Below are 8,717 nucleotides of genomic sequence, written 5' to 3'. Positions count from 1 at the left end.
TTTTGCAGTGTACAGAAGAGTTGGGTGAAGTTCCACTGTCCTCAAGGAACTTAGAGACTAGGGTGAAACCAGTTCACAGATGTCTTAAGTAGAAGGAAATGCATAGTACCTCAAATCTGGAAGTGCCTAGTTAATGTCTGTTGAATGAAACGAATAAAGGAAACGGTCTTGAGATTTCAATTGGTCACTCCCAGTTGTGAATGGGAAAGGGGGTTTGTACAGATAGGAACATCCAGAACATAACCAATCATACGTTGGAAAGATTATGTGTTTGCAAAGATCTAAGAATTTCATTCTGTTCAGGAAACCTTTGATATAGTATCTGGAATGTGGATTTGGAGAGTAAGAAGATTGGTTCTTGTTTGTGCCACCAGCTGAATGACGGTGAGCACTTACCGCCAGTCTGCTTCCACTTCTGTCTCTTGCATGGGTTAATGCTAGCTACCTGTTCCCCACAAGACTCTTGAAAATATAATTGAATCAATACCTATAAAACTTACAAGTTAACAGGGACTTCTCTGGTGGCCCAGTGGTTAAGACTCTGTGGTTCCACTCCAGGAGGTGTGCGTTTGATCCCTGGTCCTGGAACTAAGATCCCACATGCCATGTGATGTGGCCAAAAAGTAAAAAAAAAAAAAAGGACAAAACCATAAATGCATACTGTTTGTTAATAATGCTTATGATTTAGATATTGTCCCAAGTGCTGGGTGTGGTCCTAACAAGGGAAAATTTCCTGTAGAAAAGGTCTTATACAATTCAGTGCAGAGGGATTGAAAAATGCATGCAGATTTTTCCACTCTAGGCTGATCATCCAGTTCATTTCTGTAGCGAAGAGGTGGGGCCAGTTTATGGGATGCCTAGGGAAGTAAGATAGTCTCAGATGGCTTCCCTGGTGGCTCAAAGCATAAAGAGTCTGCCTACAATGCAGGAGACCCAGGTTCAATGCCTGGGTCGGGAAGATCCCCTGGAGAAGGAAATGGCTACCCACTCCAGTATTCTTGCCTGGAGAATCCCATGGACAGAGGAGCCAGCTACAGCCCATGGGGTCACAAAGATTAGGACATGACCGAGCAACTAACGCATAGCTGATTCACAATGTTGTGTTTCAGGTGTTCAGCAAAGTGGTTCAAAGGCTGATCATCCAGTTTATTTCCATAGCGCAGGGATGGGGCCAGTTTATGGGGTGTCTAGGGATGTAAGATAGTCTCAGATGTATGTAAATAGCATACTGTCACAAATACCATACTTAGAAGAGCAAGCATGTAAGCATACTTATGAATACAAAGTATCATTTTCCTAATTTGATAAGTGAAATCTGTAGTCACCAGCCTGTAAATCTCCTGAAGGGAAACTTCTTACACATTTTATTTCTAATACATTTTTTAAATGTTTTTTATGCAATCTCTTATTTTAAAAAAAGTATGATAGCTTAAAAGAGTTCATTAACTTTGGAGATAAATAGAACTCTATTTATCTATTTATCTAGTTCAAACTCTGACTCTGCAGTTTACCAGCTACAGTACGTGTGGAACTTTGGGCAAGTCAGTCAACTTCTCTAAGTTTCCGTCAAATAAGGAGAATAGTTCTCAGGTCTTCTCTTGGATTCATTTTTTAAAACAATTTTGGCCACCCCATGTGGCATGTGGGGTCTTAGTTCCCCAAGTGGCATGTGGATTCCCCACCCGTGTGGCATATGGGATCTTGGTTTTTTCTGCCAGTGAAAGTACAGAGTTTTAACCACTGGACCATCAGGGACGTCCCAGTAACCATTAAAAAAATTACCCAATTTGTCATATTTATTTTGCTAAATCCTATTGCATTAATGATATGTCTTTTACACATTTACATTGTTTATTTGCTTTATGGTGCATATCTATTAAAGGTGATATTTAATTCTCATGAAATATAGTGCATGTCATGTACTGCTCAACAAATGTAATCACTGTGGAGGTCATTAAGCATTAAATAATTACAGAATTAGTGATGTTTAAAACATTGTTTTATAGGTGTTTAGAAGGTTTTTAGTGATATCTTTTTTTTAAATTGTATTTATTTTATTTTTGGCTGTGCTGGATCTTCACTGCTGCGTGGGGTTTTCCTCCGGCTGTGGAGAGCAGAGACTCCTCTCTAGCTGCGGTGCCCGGGCTTATTGCAGTGGCTTCTCTCGTTGCAGAGCATGGGCTCCAGGCGTGAGAGCTTCAGCAGTTGTGGCTCCCAGGCTGTGGAGCGCAGGCTCAGTAGTTGTGGCACACGGGCTTAGTTGCTTTAGCGCATTTGGGATCTCCGTGGACCAGGATCGAATCCATGTCTCCTGCATTGGTAAGTGGATTCCTTGCCACTGAGCTACCAGGGAAGCTCCTGAAAGTTGGTTTTTTAAAAATGTCTGTAGAAAAAAAGTATTACGGGATCACTGCTCCAAAACCTCAGGATACATTTTTCATTAGCCTAAGCCAGATTTCAGGGTTCAGAAGAGAGAACAGTCCCTTATAATAGCCAGCAAGTTCCCTTCCAGTCTTGCGGATTTACCATACCTCAAGGTTGGCCTTTTCACAACAGATCTCCAACCTCAGTTCCTGGTAGCATGTGGGTGGAAGGGCAGCAGTCTGTGATTTCTGGAAACACCCAAAGTTGTGCTCCCTGGGGGTTGACCCAGAACCTGCTGGGTTCCCTACAAGGACCCAGGATTGGTTCACATGTGAAAGGAGGACGAGGAAGCTAATTGGTATATGTACCTTCAAATGTCCCTGGGATTTGCTTTAATCAGGTATGGGAAGATACACAGATGTGGAAATGATTGTCATGAAGGAGGAAGTTTATTCACTCAGAGACCTGTCCTTGGAAGCAGAAGGTATGGCGTGACATGCCACGCAGGGCCTTGTGGGGAAGCCCCAGGGTTGGTCAGGAGCCAGAGGAGCAAGGGGAAAGCAGGCGCACGAGCTTTTGTTATGGTTCCCACGGGAAGGAAAGGGGGCGGCTGGATGAGCAGGGTTAGGATTGGCTGGTGGAGTAACTTCAGTGGGCTCTGGGGCAGAGGGGCGGTCCCTCCTCTGGTCCTGGTCCTGGGATGATTAGGGAGGAAAGTACTCCCAAGGTACATGAACAGAGCAGAGGAGGTGGTTCAGAGTGTGGGCTCTGGATTGGTGAGCCTGTGCAGGAGAGCCATTTGCTGTCCCTCAGCAGCCCTGGGAGAGGCCGTGACTCCCCAGCCAGGGAGGCCCCAGGTGCCAGAGCTTTAAGAATATAGGAAATAAAACATATATGGTTAATATAGCCAGTGATACAAAACTTAGCAGTCTTAAAAACTATCCCAAAACATTTACCAAAATCATGTAAATAAACGTTTGCTCCACTTACTCTACAGAAAGTGAAAGTGAAGCCACTCAGTCGTGTCCGACTGTTTGTGACCCCATAGACTGTAGCCTACCAGGCTCCTCTGTCCATGGGATTTTCCAGGCAATAGTACTGGAGTGGGTTGCCATTTCCTTCTCCAGGGGATCTTCCCAACCTAGGGCTTGAACCCGGGTCTCCTGCATTGTAGACAGACGCTTTACTGTCTGAGCCACCAGGGAAGTAGCTACTCTATAGAACATGGGGCCAATGCCCTGGTTTCAGTCATCATGGATAACAATTAATATTATTTTGCAAGACTGCATGGATTATACCCTCTTAGATCTTTAAGTCATTCTGAAATTACATGTCCTTAGGCAAAAACAGTGGGCTTCCCTGGTGGCTCAGCTGGTAAAGAATCCACCTGCAATATAGGAGACCCCGGTTCAATCCCTGGGTCGGGAAGGTCCCCTGGAGGAGGGAATGGAAACCCGCTCCAGCGGTCTTGCCTGGAGAATCCCCATGGACAGAGGGGCCTGGTGGGCTACAGTCCATGGGGTCCCAAAGAGTCGGACATGACTGAGCAACTAACACTTTCAGGCAAAAACAGCATATGTGGCTAACTGAAGTCTGTTGTGTGGGTGTGTGTTTTTAAATAAATACTGGGTCAGAAACTTCATCTCATCTCCTGCCACAAAGAATTGTTTCTCTCTCTGCCTTAACCGAATGGTCTTGGGCAAGTCACTGAGCCTGCCTCTGTCTGGGCCCCCACTCTCCCAAGCAGAGTAAGGAGCTGCTGTGGAATTCTGGAGAATTCTCCACGTGTAGGCTGTCCTCCAGGTCTAAAACCTCATGGATGCCCCTGGCATCTCTCCAGCAAGAGGCTCGCTGCCTTCAGCTACCAGACTAACAGCCTGGGAGAGCCTCCCCGGGAAGGTCAACTGCAGAAGTCATAAGGAATGCTAGAAGGAACTTGGCAAATGGCTCAGCGTTAGCATAATGGGCGCTGGGCCAAGTTCTCTTGTTTAAACTTCGCATTCCTACAAGGCAGATGCTGTTATTATTCCTCATTTAATAGTCAAGAAAGCAGGAGGTAAGATAGGTTAAGTTGCCCAAGGTCATACTCGTGGGAAAGTGGAAACCATATCTGTCTGACTTAAATGCATAAGAATTAAACTTATTTTGTGTAATTACAGAAGTGAAGACTAGATCAGAATAAGATCAAAATAGGGGAGACATTACGATTCAGTACTGAGTGGGACTTTTGCACCATGACTGTCAGCCAGAACCGCAATGGGCTGCCTTTTTCCACTGGAAGAGTTCAAGTTGGATTACCATTTATTTTTCAGGGATGCTATGGAAGGGAATCCCAAATTAGCCAAAAGCTGGACTCGATACCCTCTAAATGTCCCTTCCAGTTCTAAAATCCCTTCCCCCGCAAGTATTTATTTCCTTATTTGGCTGTGCTGGGTCTTAGTTGCAGCACTCTGGATCTTCAGTCTGTTGCAGCATAAAGGGTCTTCCGTTGCGGCATGTAGGATTTTGTGTCCTGTGGAAACTTAGATGTGGCATGTAAGCTCTAGTTCCCTGACCAGGGATCAAACTCGGGCCCCCTGCACTGGGAGCATGGAGTCTGAGCCACTGGACCACCAAGGAAGTCCCTAAAATTCTAATATATAATAATTCTTAGATTGTGTGATTTGGGGTCTCCCCGGTTAGTCACACCCAGCATTCAGAGACCCCACCACCAGAGGGCAGTGTTTTCACATTGGTGTATTTGCACCCAAGGACCCAAACCAGGTTCCCTCCAGAGCTGTAGAGTGCCAAGTTTAGAAACATCACAAGCATGATGTGGGCACCACCGACAGAATATTACTATCCTGTCCTCTACCAGCCCCAACAGTGACTTCTGTCTGCCAGTGCATTGGAGAGAGGTCAGGTGGTGAGATTCAAAGGGAAGCCCCCTTCTCCAGGGGGCTGGGGCGGGGGACTTTCTGAGGCCTCTGCCCCTGCACCCCAAAGGCTAGGACAGAAAGGGGAGGAATGGGGTTGAGAAGTGCCAGAAGATGACAAAGGAAATCCGGTCACACTTGGGAAGACTGAAGGACCCAGGAACGGAAGAGTGACTTAAAGAAACCGTGAGACCTCTCTTCCATTCAGATGGTTCTGCAGGGTTCTGGGTATCAACACCAGGATTGGCAAGTGGATTCTGCCAGTGGGCAGGGATCTGATTTTCTTTTATTTTAAAGATGTTCATTTATTTAATTATTTATTTATTTGGCTGCCTCAGGTCATCCCATAGGCTCAGTCGTTGCAGCACGGGGGCTTAGTGCATGTGGGATCTTAGTTCCCCATCCAGGAACTGAACCCACCTCCCCTGCAATGCAAGGCGGATTCTTAACCCCTGGACCATCAGGGAAGTCCCCAGCCTGATTTTAGGAAGCGCTCTGTGCAGTCTCAGAAAGCACTGCATTTCTCTGGGAGGCGTTCACTCCACATGTGTTTACCATATTCACTCTGTTGCCCCTTCGGGTCTGGCACTCTCTCATTGCTGATTAACAGCAGTGGAATACAACACCCAAAACCATCTGCCCTCATAGAGCTGGCCTGCCTGTGTCTGAGCATCGGGGGAGACGCTGAGGCAGGGTGTGTGTGGGGCCTTTGGGTCGTCAGCCTGGATGGATCTTGCCATCCCTCCAGGGCATCCTGTAACTATCTCAGCTCTCTGTCTTCATATCCCTGAGACACAAGCCTGTGAAGGAGGACACAGGGTCGCCACAGGACCCTGGTATACTGTAAAAATTGCCTTTGGATTTGGAAGTCTCAGGAAAAACTTCTTCACTTAAAAACAATCTTTAGTCCACCTATTTTTCTTGTTTCTTCTATTTAAGATTCATGGGGACAAGGTATTAAAATTGTCCACCTGAGAAATTACTCCTAGAGAACAGCCAGGTCCCACAGACATTACACATTCCACCCTTGACATGAACATGTAGGATCTCAGCTAAAGCAGACCCACAGTTACTGTTATCCAGGCGCTTGTGCTTGATGCTGACTCTCAGGGAAGCCATGCTAATTTTCCTGCCTCTGATGGCCAGGTATTTACATCCTCAAGCCCCTCACCCCCACAGCTATCTTTATTCTTTTGCACCTGTCTTTTTCTGGCTTGCACTTTCCTTTGCTTAGTAGTCTTGGGATAGGCCCAGTTTTCCATTTTTCATATATTTTTTCCTCTCAGTGGTCTGCTGTTGAGATATGTATCATCCTGGCAGGAAAAAGAGAGAGAGGGCGAGAAGATCCTTGTGGGCCAGAGCTGGGAGTTCTAACATCTTTGTCGCCTTCTTGCTAGAAAGACAGTGCCCCCAGGTGCGTGGGCTGCTTTTTCTTCCTTGTAATGGGCATCACCAGGTCATACCTGGTTCATCCTCTTCTAGGTCATAAGGCTTTAGGGACACCTTCTTTGGGCCTGGCATGCCTGCATAGGCCTGGGATATGAGGTTAAAGACAGAATGAACCAGAACACAGAGAGCAGACCCCAGGGGCTCCACCTCATCACCTCTGGATGCTGTTGGCAGGACTGTGCCATGGTGACACAGGACGGTGACATGAAGACAGGGCAACTGGACCAGGGCCAGCGGACCCCAGGCATAACCGGGGGATCTGCTTCACATGGTGCCTGATCCTGGAAGCTAAGACCTAGGTAGAAGGGGCTGCAATGCCTCCTGAGTCTGGGTGGTGCAGGGAGCCTCAGGAGTAACCCCCACCAAGAGAGGGGAGCTCAACAGAAGGGACCCCGTTGAGGTTTTTGCCCTGAAAGGAGGTTACATGTTAATCGTCAGACTCATCCAGAGGCAAGACACTGGTTTCCTTAACTTTCTGAGAGAATCATTATTTAAGAGTCAGAATTAAGACAAAGATTCTGTGTCCTATTTTTTTATTCCCTCCCTAAGCAAACGGTAAGAAAAGGCTTAGCCTGAACCCAAGAGAAGTCGGAAAGAGCAAAGCAGAGCAGGTGAGCTTGGAGCATGGTTGCTGCTGCTGCTAAGTCGCTTGAGTCGTGTCCGACTCTGCGACCCCACAGACGGCAGCCCACCTTGGGATTCTTCAGGCAAGAACACTGGAGTGGGTTGCCATTTCCTTCTCCAATGCAGGAAAGTGAAAGTGAAGTCGCTCAGTCCTGTCCGACTCTTAGCAACCCCATGGACTGTAGCCTACCAGGCTCCTCCATCCATGGGATTCTCCAGGCAAGAGTACTGGAGTGGGTGCCAGTGCCTTCTCCATGGACCATGGAGTCCACACCTACAGGCTATGGGCTGGGGCCACAGGCCCTCACTCCTCAGACGGCGTCTTGGAGGAGCCCGGACGCCTGGACAATCTCCAGGAGGTGATGCCCTTGCCGGCCGCGCGGTGTCTGGAGTGCAGCTTGCTGAGGGCGGTCTCCGCCATGCCTGCTTGCTCCTCGGCATCACCCAGCTCGTGCGCCATCTTCTGTAGCAGGCCAGCGTCTGGTTGGCCTGCTCCTCCTGTGACCAACGCACGGTGGAAAATGGGGCGTAAAGCTGGCTTGTTCCAGTTAAATGTGCATTGTTTTTGCTTCTGCCCAGAGATCCTAAGAGTTCAGTCATTCTGTAAGGCTCGTTAGGAGACACAGCAGTCCTGGGTCAGGGGCACGCTCCAGGTCATCACGGACACCCACCTTCAGCACTGTTCGCTGATGGTTTTGGGCTTTGATGTCCATGTTTCTAAATGAAATGTTCTCTGTGTGGTTTTAGGCGTTAGCTCTTGGTGCCCTGCTGTGGCGGAGAAGGCAATGGCACCCCACTCCAGTACTCTTGCCTGGAAAATCCCATGGATGGAGGAGCCTGGAAGGCTGCAGTCCATGGGGTCGCTAAGAGTTGGACACGACTGAGCGACTTCACTTTCACTTTTCACTTTCCTGCATTGGAGAAGGAAATGGCAACCCACTCCAGTGTTCTTGCCTGGAGAATCCCAGGGACGGGGGAGCCTCGTGGGCTGCCGTCTATGGGGTTGCACGGAGTCGGACACGACTGAAGTGACTTAACAGCAGCAGCAGCAGCAGCAGCAGCCCTGCTGTGGAAGGTGTGGTTTTGGCGCTTTCTCTGGCCTCTGTCCCTCATTTCCCATCCCCTCGTCTTCCCAGTGGAGCCATAGTGTCATTTTAGTTAGAACCGTATTTCCTGTAAGCCTGACCTTTAGCCAGGCTTTTGGGAAGGGTGGCAGGTGCCTGGGTGACTGATGGAGTCAGCGTGGTGGGCCCAGAGCTGGCAGTGAATGGCAGCAGAGTCAAACCTCTACGTCCTGAGGGGGCCGGGGACTTGCCTCCTTGCTCTTCCTCCAGGGGCTCCTCTAGCAGGTCCAGGTCGTGCGTG

This window comes from Bubalus bubalis, chromosome 24 (assembly GCF_019923935.1).
Source record: "Bubalus bubalis isolate 160015118507 breed Murrah chromosome 24, NDDB_SH_1, whole genome shotgun sequence".
In the NCBI taxonomy this organism is placed as follows: Eukaryota; Metazoa; Chordata; class Mammalia; order Artiodactyla; family Bovidae; genus Bubalus; species Bubalus bubalis.
The sequence above is the reverse complement of the archived record's forward strand: the minus strand, read 5'-3'. Positions refer to the sequence as shown.